The sequence below is a fragment of the Oncorhynchus gorbuscha genome, linkage group LG18 (genome assembly GCF_021184085.1).
Source record: "Oncorhynchus gorbuscha isolate QuinsamMale2020 ecotype Even-year linkage group LG18, OgorEven_v1.0, whole genome shotgun sequence".
Classification (NCBI taxonomy): Eukaryota; Metazoa; Chordata; class Actinopteri; order Salmoniformes; family Salmonidae; genus Oncorhynchus; species Oncorhynchus gorbuscha.
Genome location: NC_060190.1, coordinates 31,178,016 through 31,193,352, shown reverse-complemented (window position 1 = coordinate 31,193,352; position 15,337 = coordinate 31,178,016). Strand labels below are relative to the sequence as shown.

Genomic DNA, 15,337 nt, shown 5'->3' with positions numbered 1-15,337 from the left:
TATGGATACATACATTACTCACAGGACCATCCCAGATTAAATTGACCAAATCACCCATGTACTGTAGTAAATGTTAACAAATCTGTCTTACTTGGCTCTAAGCTAAAATGTCAGTTACAAATATCTAGTGGGAAATTACTCTACTCACATTGAACTTGAAACAGTTGGTAAAAGTTATCAAAATGAGGGAAATTATCCCGATTGTTTTCTCTAATCTGGTGTTCAAGGTTAAATGGCTCAACTTCTCTCGCGTTTAGACCTCAGCCACTGCGATATTGCAAGGCTTTCAGAAAACAAACACACCATAGTGTCAGGAATCTGTTTCTGATTCCACTGTGATCACATTTCCCCATTTCTCCTCTGAGCAAACACAGAGTGAGGCCCAGGAGACCCAAGCCAAATTAACACAGCGCCAGACACCAATTTCCCCGGTTCGTCACGCTGCCTCCGACCGACACGTGTTTATTTATTTATAAGTTGACGCTCACAGAGAGGGTTTGCATTGGAGACTGAATCGGGCTCATAAGGAAGGTCGTTTTAATACAGATATTCACATCTGAGCCTGCATTGAAATAAAATGAGAACATACACTCAGCGGACAGTAAACCCATCTAGTCCTGGGTCGGATCCCCCTTTGCCTCCAGAACAGTCTGAATTATTCGGGGCATGGACACATTGCTCAATTGGTATCAAGGGACACAACTTGTGCCAGGAAAACATTACCCCAACCAGCCTGTACCGTTGACACCAGGAAGGATAGGGCCTGACTCTGCCGTCATCATAACAAAACAGAAACCGTGATTCGTCAAACCAGGCAATGTTTTTCCTCTCCTCAATTGTCCAGTGTTCGTGATCGTGTGCCCACTGGAGCCGCTTCTTCTTGTTTTTAGCTGATAGGAGTGGAAACTTGGTGTGGTTGTCTGCTGCAATAGCAGAGTTGTGCTTTATGATATGTTGTTATGCACACCACCGTTGTAATGCGCCATTATGCCTTGTTTGTGGCCCGCCTTTTAGCTTGCATGATTCTTGCTATTCTCAGTCGACCTCTCATCAACGACACTGCTGCTGTTTGTCGCACCATTCTCGGTAACCCCTAGACATTGTCGTGCGGTGAAAAGCCCAGGTAACCAGCTATTTCTGAGATACTGGAATTGGCTCTTGAACTGCACTGTTGGTTAAGGGCTTGTTAGTAAGCATTTCACGGTAAGGTTTACACTTGTTGTATTGTATTATGATCGTACCACTCTAAGTCGCTTAGGTCACTTGTTTTGCCCATTCTAACATTCAGTTGAACAGCAACCGAATGCCTAGATGCCTGTCTGCAAGCCACAGCCACATGACTCACTGTCTGTAGAAGATAACCATTTTGAATGGGGTTGTGTACCTAATAAACTGGCCACTGAGTGTATATCACCTCACCAAAAGGGTGCTTCAACTGTCCCCATAGGATAACCCTTTTTGGGTTCCAGGTGGAAGCCTCCTTGAAAAGGGTTCTACCTGGAACCAAAAATTGTTATCTTATGGGGACAGCCGAAGAACCCTTTTATGTTCTGGATGGCACCTTTTTTTCTAAGAGTGTATGTGAGCCACAGCACTGCTGATTTTTCATCCTTACCCTCTAATCATGGACTGAGTGAATGGACTGAAATCAAACTCTTTGAGGCGGAGGTCAACAGAGCACGGCAGGCCTGCTCTACCTACGTAATGGTAGGGGGAACACTAGTATTGGGGACCTCAATGCCCGTGTTTGAATTCTCTTGGAGTGGGCGTTTTCCCAAAGCCTACTTTGTTCCATCCATCTATACGCATACAGGAAAGGCTAATAATGTTTAAAACCTGCATATATTAATGCCTTAGTGTGTTGCACAGGTGAATGCTACAGTTCTTATTATTCAAAACTAAAGCGAATGTACTGTATGAATGAAGCCTAGCTGGATTTTTCACACCGTACTGATGGCATACTGTGTTGAACCACTGTGTTCCTTTGCCTCAGTTTGAGTATTAGTCCCATAAAGTATGACTTTGTTACCATTTAACCCTAGAGGTAATTCCCCCTTCATTGTTGAGACAAATATTGGCAAAATCTATTGCTCATAGAATGAAAAAGGCCATACCAGACAGTATTCATCACGATCAGAAGGGATTCTTAAAAGGAAGATTGTTTCATAGACTCACTATAGAATTGTAATTTATTATTACAAGTAGTAATGGAAAACTTTGAAAATGCAGGGAAAACGGGTATAACCTTTGTAGCTTTGACAGCATTTGATACAATACATCTAGAATCTGTTTACAAGAGCCAGGACTTTTTCAATTTAGGAGAATCTCTCATAGGATTGGTAAAGGTTGCATACAACACTCCTTTATGTATAATAATAAATAATGGTTACTTCTCAGAGAACTTTGAATTGTAAAGAGGCATAAAACAAGGTTTCCCTATGTCACCATACCCTATTTATTATGGCTATTGAACTGTTAACATTAGTTCAGTGTTACGGCTGTTGGAGGAGGACCAAGTGGCAGCGTGGTGAGCGTACATATTCTTTATTTAAGATGATGCCGACACAAACAAACCGTGAAACTAAAGGCTGTGTCCTAAACTAAGTCAACTTCCACCACCAAGAAAATAGAGGAAAAAGGGCTACCTATGTATGGTTCCCAATCAGAGACTTCGATAGACAGCTGTCCCCGATTGAGAACCATACCCGGCCAAAACATAGAAACACCAAATCATAGAAAACAAAACACAGAATGCCCACCCCAAATCACACCCTGACCAAACCAAATAGAGACATTAAAAGGCTCTCTACGGTCAGAGTGTGACAGTAACCCACCCCGAAAGGTGCGGAATCCGGACGCAAAACCTGAACCTGTAGGGGAGGGTCTGGGTGGGCATCCATCCATGGTGGCAGCTCAGGTGCGGGATGCAGACCCCGCTCCACCTCTGGCTCACCCCGCTTTGGTGACGCCTCTGGTGTGGGGGACTTCACCGATGCCCCCGGACTGGGCACCCTCGTTGCTGCGGGCCCCGGACTGGAGGCCGCCCCGCTGCGGGCCCCAGACTGGAGGCCGTCTCGCTGGGGGCCCCGGACTGGAGGCCGTCTCGCTGGAGGCGCCGTGCCATGGATCATCGCTGGAGGCGCCGTGCCATGGATCATCACTGGAGTGGAGAGACACACAGGAGGCCTGCCTCGGAGTAGGCACAACCTGTCCTGGCTGGATGGTGACTTTGGCCCGTGCGGGGCGCAGGCACAGGACGCACTGGGCTGAGCAGGCGCAGGATATCCTGGGCTGTAGAGACGTACTGGAGGTCTGGAGAGCAGGGCTGGCACAATCCGTCCTGGCTGGATGCTCACCCTAGCCCGGCAGATGCGGGGAGCTGGGATGTAGCGCACCGGGCTAAGAACACGTACTGGAGAAAAACACGGTGCCTGACCAGTACGATACCTGCCACGGTAAGCACGGGGAGTTGGCTCAGGTCTCCAACCTGATCCTGCCACACTCCGTGTGACCCCCAAAAAATTTTTTGGGGCTGCCTCTCGGGCTTCCTTGCCAGCTGTGTTCCCTCATAACGACACCTCTCAGCTTTAGCTACTTACAGTTCCTCCCGTGGACAGCGATACTCCCCAGCCTGCCTCCGGGGTCCTTTCCCATCCACAATCTCTTCCCATGTCCAGGAGTCCTGACCACGCTGCTTGGTCCCTTTGTGATGGGAAGTTCTGTCGCGGCTGTTGAAGGAGGAGGACCGAGGTGGAGCGTGGTGAGCGTACATATTCTTTATTTAAGATGACGCCGACAAAAACAATAAACACTACAAACAAACCGTGAAGCTAAAAGCTATGTTCCCTAAACAAAGTCAACTTCCACCATAAAGAAAGAAGGGAAAAGGGCTACCTAAGTATGGTTCCCAATCAGAGACAACGACAGCTGTCCCTGATTGAGAACCATACCCGACCAAAACATAGAAACACCAGATCATAGAAAACGAAACAGAATGCCCACCCCAAATCACACCCTGACCAAACCAAATAGAGACATTAAAAAGGCTCTATAATGTCAGGGCGTGACAATCAGATTGTTAAAGCTAACACAAAATGAAAGGATTAGAGACAAAAGTATCAATGTATGCCGATGATTCAAGTTCGAGTCCTCAATCTTCAACCTTGAAGAACCTCATTGAGTACCTGGATAATTTCTCCTGTTTCTCTCAACTAAAACCCAACTATGATAAGTGTACTACTGTATTACAGATTGGGTCTCTAAAAGATTCAAACTTTAAATTAACTGGACAGATGACGTACTTGGTGTACATATCCAAGAAAAGTTTAGCAATCTTACAAATATGATCTTTTATCAAAAACTTAGCAACAGAGTCTCAAAACCTTGGAGAGGGAAACACCTATCCATTTACAGGGAGGTGATATCACAGTTTAAATATTTATTCATGGTTCTACAGACTCTAGGGAGAATCCTTTTTCAAATCATGTGCAATTTTTAAAAGAATCTTGTTTGGAATGGAAAACAAGTATATTTATATAATAAGGCATTAAACCACTCTTAAAGCCTTCATAGTTTCTAGCAAGCTACTAAAAGAGGCCCATCCACACTCTCTTAGAAAAAAAGGGTTCCAAAAGGGTTCCTTGGCTGTCCCTGAAGTAGAAAACATTTTTGGTTCCATGTAGAACCCTCTATGTAAAGGCTCCTACATGGAACCCATAAAGCTTCTACCTGGAACCAAATGGGGTTCTTCAAAGGGTTCTCCAATGGGACAGCCGAATGACCATTTTAAGTTCTAGATAGCATAAGAACGGTAAAAGTATGTCACAAGTGTGTGTGGGTTAATACACACACACACCAGTCAAAAGTTTGGACACCTATTCATTCCATGTCACGTTGGTATAAAGGGATCGAGAGACAGGCGTGTAATATTTTTTTTATTTGACCCAAATTACAGCATGCCATGTTTGTAGACCAAACAAACACTATACAAAACACAGGGTTGATACCAAAACAAAAAGAGTGAGGAGTACCTCAAATAAATAACACAAGTGCACAATGATACCACATGGGACGAGACCGGTAATCATCTGCGCAATACACGCGGCACGAAAGCCAAAACACAGCACAGATACTCACACGACCAACGGACATTGGAACAATAATTGACACCCCAATTGTGAACCAACGGGCACATTTATACAATTACAATCAGGGGAGTATATGGGAACCAGGTGTGCTTAATGACACAGTTCCTAGAGACCGGGACACACCAAAACTGGTGCATGGAATGAGCAAATCCGTGACATTCCAAGGAGCAAAGCTGTCATCAAGGCAAAGATTTGTTACTTTGAAGAATTGTTTAACACTTTTTTGCTTACTACATGATTCCATGTGTTATTTCATAGTTGTGTCAGTATTCGAGCATTTGAGCTAGCCACACGTTTCTTTCACAGAAACATTTTGCACAAACACTGTCCGTACAAAGTTATGCCCTGAATGTAACCAGTTTGATTTTGGATGCAATGTTCAGACATTCACACAAGTCACTACAGCATACACAATCATCCAAACCGGAAAATGTAGGCTACATTAGTCCTAGTGCTAACTGGGGAAAGATTGACATAACACAAGCATATAATAATATATGCCATTTAGCAGACGCTAAATGTGTGCATACATTCTACGTATGGGTGGTCCCGGGGATCGAACAAGCGCCATGCTCTACCAACTGAGCTACAGAAGAACCACATAATATTTCGATAACTCTTGGCTGTCGAAACCACAAAATAAATTAGCTGAAAGCAATTACTATTTCTAATTCATCACATCGCGGGTGAGCTCACCATTGATAAAAGTAATTGAGTTAAACACTTCTTAGAAATCAAAAGTAATCTGACATGGGTAGTTTGTGCACGCCGCAATGTTTAATTTCTTTTCAAGTCAACCAAAGATAATAAGAGACGAGATGAGTTTGGTCTGTTTGCTGAATGCATGTTGAAGGGGGTGTCATCTTCCAGAAGTTTACCCTTCACCTCATTATAACATCTTTGGTCTGACTGATGTTTATGCGACAACAAGAATGCAATGTATAATATCAACAAACATGGTGTCACACATAGCTTAGCATTAGCTCATTATTAACAGTAGAACCTTCAAAAAAGCATTTTACACACATCATAGGTGTCCATTATCTATGCAATAATTGGAATGCATTACTCGTCATCAGTACTTGAAAACATTTAAATACATTATAAGACAGAGTGCTACAGTAGAAATGACAACACGATATACAGAAACGCACACATGCCCAAAGTTATTATTTGTAAGGAAAACAACAAGGCAGGCAATACGAGCGCCAATTAGAAAAAGGGCCAATTTGTGCAAGACTGAGCAAATGTCTGCATACCTGATCTGCGGAAACATTGTTTTAGTGCTTGGGCTCTCCTCGTCCGGCTCAGTAAAGCCTCAAACATAAATTGTACGCAACACTGAAATGGGCTACTTCTATGTGAATTAATGAGGCAGAACATACCTAAATTCAAACAGAAAATGAAACTTGTTTGAAAATTATTTGAAATTGACCTGTTGAAACAGGCTGTAGATAATTAGCAGGCAGTGTGTGTTAACTGTCCTGTTGCGTAACAATCACATTTTGGAACAGTGCATTCTGACATCACTTGCATAAAATTCACACTGGGGCAACAGTTAGAAAGTTTGGAATTCACGTGTAAACAGCTTAAGAATGATGATGGAGCCTCACAAGTGGCGCAGTGGTCTAAGGCACTGCATCACAGTTGCTAGCTGTGCCACTAGAGATCCTGGTTCGAGTCCAAGCTCTGTTGCAGCCGACCATGACTGGGAAACCCATGGGGCAGTGCATGATTGGCTCAACATCGTCCGGGTTAGGTGAGTGTATGGCCGGCAGGAATGTCCTTGTCCCATCACGCTCTAGCGACTCCTGTGGCTGGCCGGGCGCATGCACACTGACAAGGTTGCCAGTTGTACCTGACACATTGGTGTGGCTGGCTTCTGGGTTAAGCGGGCATTGTGTCAAGAAGCAGTGTGGCTTGGTTGGGTTGTGTTTCAGAGGACGCATGAATCTCAACCGTCGCCTCTTCTGAGTCCATATGGGACTTGCAGAGATGAGACAAGACGAACTACCAATTGGATACCACAAAATTAGGAAGAAAAGTAAAACAATTAATTATTATTTTTAAAGAATGTATTATTTGGGACCTTCAATGCTGCAGAAATGTTTTGGTACCCTTCGCCAGATCTGTGCCCCAACACACTCCTGTCACGGAGCTCTACAAACAATTCCTTCGACCTCATGGCTTGTTTTTTTTGTTTTGCTCTGACATGCACTGTCAACTGTGGGGCCTTATGTAGACCGGTATGTTCCTTTCCAAATCATGTCCAATCAATTAAATTTACCACAGGTGGACTCCAAGTTGTAAAAAACGGCTCAAGGATGATCAATGGAAACAGGATGCACCTGAGCTCAATTTCGAGTCTCGTAGCAAAGGGTCTGAATACTTATGCTAATAAAGTATTGTTTTTTTACTGTCATGTTTACTCCCCCTTCCCCCTCGAAATGACATCACCAGTTGTCTCATCATTACACACACCTGCCACCATCATTACGCGCACCTGCGCCTCATGACACTCACCTGAAATCCATCACCTTCCTTATTATCTCCCCGATATCTTGGTTCTTTCCTCAGGCGTTACTGACCCTGTTTCATGTCTATACACTGTGTTTCTTGTTTTCTACTATGTTCTATTTACTATTCAACTTGCCTCCCTGTACTTGCTTCCCGACTCCCAGCGTACACAGTACATATACACTACCGTTCAAAAGTTTGGGGTCACTTAGAAATGTCCTTGTTTTTGAAAAAAAATGTTAATTGTTTGTTAATTTCAAATAACATCAAATTTTTAATGACTATTGTAGCTGGAAACGGCTGACTACCACAAACAGTTGAATTTGGAAGTTTACATACACCTTAGGCAAATACATTTAAACTCAGATTCACAATTCCTGACATTTAATTCTGGTAAAAATTCCCTGTCTTAGGTCAGTTAGGATCACCATTTTATTTTAAGAATGTGAAATGTTAGAATAAAAGTTGCCACAGCTTTGTAAGTATGCCTGGGTTCATTGTCCATTTGGAAGACCAATTTGCGACCAAGTTTTAACTTCCTGACTTATTTATATCCACATAATTTTCCCTCCTGATGATGCCATCTATTTTGTGAAGTGCACCAGTCCCTCAAGCACCAAAGCACCCCCCACAACAAAATGCTGCCACCCCTATGCTTCATGGTTGGGATGGTGTTCTTCGGCTTGCAAGCATCCCCCTTTTTCCTACAAACATAACGATGGTCATTATGGCCAAACAGTTCTATTGTTGTTTCATCAGACCAGAGGAAATTTCTCCAAAAAGTATGATCTTTGTCCCCATGTGCAGTTGCAAACCGTAGTCTGCTTTTTTTGTGGCGGTTTTGGAGCAGTGGCTTCTTCCTTGCTGAGCGGCCTTTCAGGTTATGTCGATATAGGACTCGTTTACTGTGGATATAGATACTTTTGTACCGGTTTCCTCCAGCATCTTCACAAGGTCCTTTGCTGTTGTTCTGGGATTGATTTGTACTTTCGCACCAAAGTACGTTAATCTCTAGGAGACAGAACACGTCTCCTTCCTGAGTGGTATGATGCCTGCGTGGTCCGATGGTGTTTATACATGCGTACTAGTGTTTGTACAGATGAACGTGGTACCTTCAGGCGTTTGGAAATTGCTCCCAAGGATGAAACAGACTTGTGGAGGTCTTGGTTGAATTATTTTGATTTTCCCATGATGTCAAGCAAATAGGCACTGAGTTTGAAGGTAGGCCTTGAAATACATCCACAGGTACACCTCTGACTCAAATTATGTCAATTAGCCTATCAGAGGCTTCTAAAAAGCCATGCCATCATTTTCTGGAATTTACCAAGCTGTTTAAAGGCAGAGTCAACTTAGTGTATGTAAACTTCTGACCCACTGGAATTGTGATACAGTGAAATAATCTGTCTAAACAATTGTTGGAAAAATGACTTGCACAAAGTAGATGTCCTAACAGACTTGCCAAAACTATAGGTTGTTAAACAAGAAATTTGTGTCGTGGTTGAAAAACAAGTATTTTTTAGAAATTTGATTAAAATAAAAAAACATGTCATGCCTTTTTTTCTCCCCAATTTCGTGGTATCCAATTGGTAGTAGTTAGTCCTGTCTCATCTCATTGCTGCAACTCCCGTACGGACTCGGGAGAGGCGAAGATCGAGAGCCATGCGTCCTCCGAAACACAACCCAACCAAGCTGCACTGCTTCTTGACACAATGCCCATCCAACCTGGAAGCCAGCCGCACCAATGTGTCAGAGGAAACACATTACACCTGGTGTCAGCGTGCATGCGCCCGGCCCGCCACAGGAGTCACTAGTGCGCGATGAGACAAGGATATCCCTACTGGCTCAACCCTCCCTAACACGGACGATGGTGGGCCAATTGTGTGCCAGTCCATGGGCCTCCCAGTCGCAGCCGGCTGCGACAGAGCCTGGACTCGAACCCAGAATCTCTAGTGGCACAGCTAGCACTGCAATGCCTTAGACCACTGCGCCACCCGGGAGGCCGAAAAATTAGTTTTAATGACTCCAACCTAAGTGTGTGTAAACCTCTGACTTCAAATGTAGGTGTACAGCTGCCCATTATTAGCAACCATCACTCCTGTGTTCCAATGGAACGTTGTGTTAGCTAATCCAAGTTTATAATTTTAAAAGGATAATTGATCATTCGAAAACCCTTTTGCAATTATGTTAGCACGGCTGATAACTGGCCTTCTTTAGACTAGTTGAGCATCAGCATCTATGGGTTCAATTACAGGCTCAAAATAGCCAGAAACAAAGTCCTTTCTTCTAAAACTCGTCAGGCTATTCCATGCGAGGAATTGGCAAGAAACTGAAGATCTCGTACAATGCTGTGTACTACTCCCTTCACAGAACAGCGCAAACTGGCTCGAACCACAGTAGGAGTGGGAGGCCCTGGTGCACAACTGAGCAAAAGGACAAAGTACGTTAGTGTCTAGTTTGAGAACAGACACCTCACAAGTCCTCAACTGGCAGCTTCATTAACCTCCAGGCTGTGTAAGGGCTATTTGACCAAGAAGGAGAGTGATGGAGTGCTGCATCAGATGACCTGGCCTCCACAATCACCCAACCTCAACCCAATTGAGATGGTTTGGGATGAGTTGGACCGCAGAGTGAAGGAAAAGCAGCCAACAAGTGCTCCACATATGTGGGAACTCCTTCAAGACTGTTGGAAAAGCATTCCAGGTGAAGCTGGTTGAGAGAATGCCATGAGTGTACAAAGACGTCAAAGGCAAAGTGTGACTACTTCGAAGGATCTAAAATATATTTTGATTTGTTTAACACTTTTTGGTTATTACATGATTCCATGTCTTATTTCATAGTTTTGAAGTTTTCACTATTATTCCTAAATGTAGAAAATAGTAAAATATAAAGAAAAACCCTTGAATGAGTAGGTGTGTCTAAACTTTTGACTGGTACTGTATATACACACATTCACACACAGTGTATGGAGGTGTATGCTCAATACAAAATTATAACTCACCTCTGTGCCTCAACATTGGAAGAGAATTACTTAAAGAATAAATGTAATAGTTCGTCTGACTGCTACCCATTGAAATTATAAATATTCTATTCTACAATAAAATAAGACTCTCATGCTGACACAATCCTTTATTTAGCATTCATTCCTATTGGGTTGAAAATAATCTGAAACACAACCAAAAACAAACAGGAAATGCATCCAACAAATTAGTAGTCACAAGTTTGATGTAGTTTGTGTGCTATGACTATGGGACAAAATACTTAAAGTTAACTACTTTAATACAAATAATTTAAATTTGTCCCATAAAATGTGAGGACTAGGTACACAAAGTGCTATATATTTCAAAATGGTTCACCCTATATGGATGAAAATACCCTGAAATTAAAGCTGATAGTCTGCACTTTAACCTCAGTCATTGTAGCATTTCAAATCCAGAGTCCCCCCCAAAAAACAAAAATCCCAATACTTTGAGCTAACTGTATCTGTCGCAGTATTGTTGTCCATTTGTTTACTCCAATTATGTATATGTTTTTATTAACCCTTACAGGCCCCAGAATCAGCAGTGACTGGCCGGTGATGGGCATGCCCCCACAGAGTAAATTCCCAGACCATACCTAAATGATTATTGCACTGTCGGTCAATTCTTGCTGTTCAGTTCCATAAACTGGTGCTGTCTTACCAGGAAGATGCACACAAAAAAAATCCACTCTTACATTCTTTATGTGTCCAACATGACTAAAATATTTGTTTGATGGAAACATTCATGTGAAAGTAAAGATGACAATGGATCTCTCTATTCTCGCTTGGCTGTGGGCTGGAATTTTTCCTCCTTTTGTTTGTCTCTGAAGTAAGGGGGAAATAGTTCATGTTAGCTATTCAGCTTTAAAAGCAATTGAGGGAAAATAAAACCACATGTGAGGTTTGACAGTAATCCAGCCAAGAGGTTTTTCTTTTTTTGGTTTTAGCATGCTCTGGTGCTCTCCCTGTTCGCAGACACATCTTAATACTGCTTTCCTTTTCTTGTCCAGTCAGCGGGGAGAAAAAAAAAGATTGTCGACTGGAAACTGTTTTAGTACCACAGACTCCACAGGAAGACACTCAAACCATAGGGTGCCGTCAAAACCCGCAACACCGGCCACAGATGAGAAGGACAGACTCACAGCTCCACTGTTAAGCAGAGAGGGGGAGCCTCTCTCTTCAAACTGAGAACTCACAGAACGCCACTATACCTCCAAATGACACCACCAGACAATTAATACAGGAATCAAGGACCTGTAAAATTGTTTTATAACTGTCCAAAACGAACAGAACATGTCAAACTGAGGAATGCTACTAGCTAAGGAAAGGAATTACGTTTTTATACTGTATGCTACAGAACTTTCGAATCACTCCTTGTCCAGTCTCTATCCTGCCCCTGTTCTTCCTTCCTCAGTCTTTTCACAATGTTTCTGTTGTCTTATTTATATGCTGATCTCAAATAGATCAAACTGTTATTTTTAATGAATGTGCATATTCTTCTGCTTGCATTCTAGAGGCTGAAAGAGATCTTTACAGATGTAAATAAAGTATGTTAACTTGTGACTTGGACTTGTGCTTTCACTGCAGGTACACATATCCTTTCGAAAATCTATGCAGAACTGCAGAACCTGGCAGGGTTTTCATGAAAAAGGGGTGGCGGAGTAAAGCAAGTAACTTTACATTAAAGAAAATAATGAACGTTTCTGGTCTGTGAATTTACCACTGGGTTAATTCAAGTTAACAGGTCAGTAGTATTCCAAGCAGGCAATATTTGGCACAGAACGTCTTAATGACAATTTGTTTGTAAACCATTTCTGGGATATTATATAACCAGATTACAACCAACTTGTCTCTGTTACAACCAGGTAAATATTTTGTATGTTTACGCAAGTCGTTAATAATCTTACTTGAGAAATATCCAAGTGTCTTGGCTGTGTCTGTTTAATATCAAGATGGAATATCTGGCTTTTTCACCTGAACAAGACCATGTGCAAACTCCCGTTGCCTGAACAGGATTGGCAGAACAAAAAGTATTTGGGAAGATGGGGAACAGGTTGACATGCACAAATATCAGATGGAATGCTATTTTGACAGCAAGTAAGTGAACACTAGTTAGGACTGCTATTTGACTTATCAAGCTCTATTTAGGAATGAGAAATGAGTAATGCTTTATTAGGGGTTCAGAACAAAGCTGTGAAACATGTTGTTATTCTCTGAATTCTTCAGGTTTTTGTTTTTAGCATAGATTGGTAACTTCTTTCTCATTTGAAACACAGAAACTAGATGCCATGAGTAACTTGGTTAAAAATATTGGCCTATAAGCCGTTATAAGCAGTCACGTAAACCCTCATATCCGTCGCCCCATTTGACAGGGAGATGTGAAACTTTGTATGTAGGCGTCTTTTCTCATGTTGAACAAATCTTCCGCAAGGACACAAGGTCCGTCAGGATAGATTTTTCTCCATCTTGGAAATTTAAATCCTTTGAAAAACCTATTCTCATTAACCATAACCACATGTAGTATATAGGCCAATCAATGGCACATGTTTTAACGTAGTTTGAGAAAAGCTAAGGGATTGGTCAAAAGATGGCTGAGTTTTGACAAATCCAAAATCTGATTTTACATGTCCATTTAAATCACTGTAAATCTACTCCACAGTGGCATATCAATGTGAATACTTGCCATCGCTATCATAGATGTCCCTAAGATGAACCACACTTAATTACATTTTGAGATCTCAAAAAACAAGGAAATGACAACTACTAATTCTTTGCAAATGTAATGCTTATGCTGAAAATCATCTGCTCTTCATCTTCTCTCTTTAATGGTTTTGAGAAAAGATTGCTGCTGCATTAATTTATTTTACAATCCCTTAAATATTTTTTGTTTTCTCTCATCTTAGTATAGACATAAGTGGAGGGACAAAAACCACATGGGTCAGTCTAACCTGCCTTAAAATGGCACACAGTTCTCAATGGTTTACTGTCGCTGCGGGTTTACTAGAGCTGGTTTACCCAGCAGCCAAATCAAATTCTCTGCACGGTATTGTGACGTTTTATTGATAACAACCTATTTTTTTCAGGCACATTCATTTATTTTATTTTGCTTGTTTCATATGAAACTACAAAGTACTGGCGCATAGGCTTACTGTGATTTGATTGATGAACAGCAAGCTTGACATAGTTATAAATGGTGTCAAAGTTACTCATATATCCTTGGTATTTGTAAATAATAAAACGTAGTTATATGTCCATGGTATCACATCGGGGCAAGTAAACTGAAGATCTCGTTTGTATTTTTGATATGAAGACCATCAGGACTTGCCAAACAGTGACGTTAAAGGGAGTGAATCGTTACTAGACTACCGAATCACATCGGTAAGAGCCGTTCATTTGGCTCCATAATTTGCATACTAGTAGGCTTTTTGGCGATTTAACTGATATCGTTTTCTCTTTTCTCTTAACAGGTATGGAACCAGAAGTTAATTAACCATCTGCTCTGTTTATTTTAGAGACACATTTTTCCATTTGAAAAAGTGCCCCTCACAATTGTTTTTATTTTAAATTGAACCATTAATGATTTTGTTTCTAGATAATTTGGGCTATTTAATGAAATTCTGTTTTAATAAAATACATCATTTAAATACAAATATAATTGTGGGAATCCATATCTTGCTGTAAAATACTTTAATCTTAAATGTAAAAAAAGGTTGAATTGTTCTTTTACCTAGAAAATAGTCCTGGGCCCAGTTTCCCAATAGCGATGGAATTTAGGCTTACGAGTGTTTTCATAATGCATCTTTCCTACTAACGATGCACTTAGCTGTTCTACGATTGGTCTGAGGTAGGCGTTAGATTACGAGCATTTAAATGCAATGCCAATAACAATGGTTTTGAGAAACAGCTCAGAGATTTAATGATGCTTCTATGAAGGTTCTAACGATTAACTTAGCCTTAAGATGATTATGGGAACCCGGGCCCAGATCATATAGGCGTAGGCCTAGACGATATCCTAAAAAACAAACAATACAGTGAATTCTGTAACAATAATGCCAGTACGAACTTGAACCCAGGCACATAGAAACAGGGCAAGGAGTGGTAAGGATAAATCCAGAACTTTTATCTAGTCTGAACAGAAACAAGGCAACCGCACAAGAGCACACTAATAAAAAGCACTCACTTCCGTCATCATGAAGTGCTTTGAGAGACTAGTCAGGGACCATATCACCTCCACCCTACCTGACACCCTAGACCCACTCCAATTTGCTTACCGCCTAAATAGGTCCACAGACGGTGCAATCTCAACCACTCTGCACACTGCCCTAACCCATCTGGACAAGAGGAATACCTATGTGAGAATGCTGTTCATCGACTACAGCTCAGCATTTAACACCATAGTACCCTCCAAACTCGTCATCAAGCTCGAGACCCTGGGTCTCGACCCCGCCCTGTGCAACTGGGTACTGGACTTCCTGACGGGCCGCCCCCAGGTGGTGAGGGTAGGTAACAACATCTCCACCCCGCTGATCCTCAACACTGGGGCCCCACAAGGGTGCGTTCTGAGCCCTCTCCTGTACTCCCTGTTCACCCACGACTGCGTGGCCACACACGCCTCCAACTCAATCGTCACTCAATGTCAACAAAACTAAGGAGATGA

At 42.1% G+C, this 15,337-nt stretch overlaps 1 protein-coding gene across 5 annotated transcripts in view; it reads left to right on the top strand.

Moving 5' to 3' along the window:
- Window positions 1-12,243, top strand: part of raly (RALY heterogeneous nuclear ribonucleoprotein) — a 161,873-nt gene extending 149,630 nt beyond the window's left edge. For all 5 annotated transcript variants that reach the window (XM_046312482.1, XM_046312481.1, XM_046312478.1 and 2 more), the window contains one exon: window positions 11,691-12,243. The gene's annotated coding sequence lies outside the window, so the exon portion shown is untranslated. The remainder of the gene's footprint in view (window positions 1-11,690) is intronic.
- The last annotated feature ends 3,094 nt before the right edge of the window (window positions 12,244-15,337 follow it).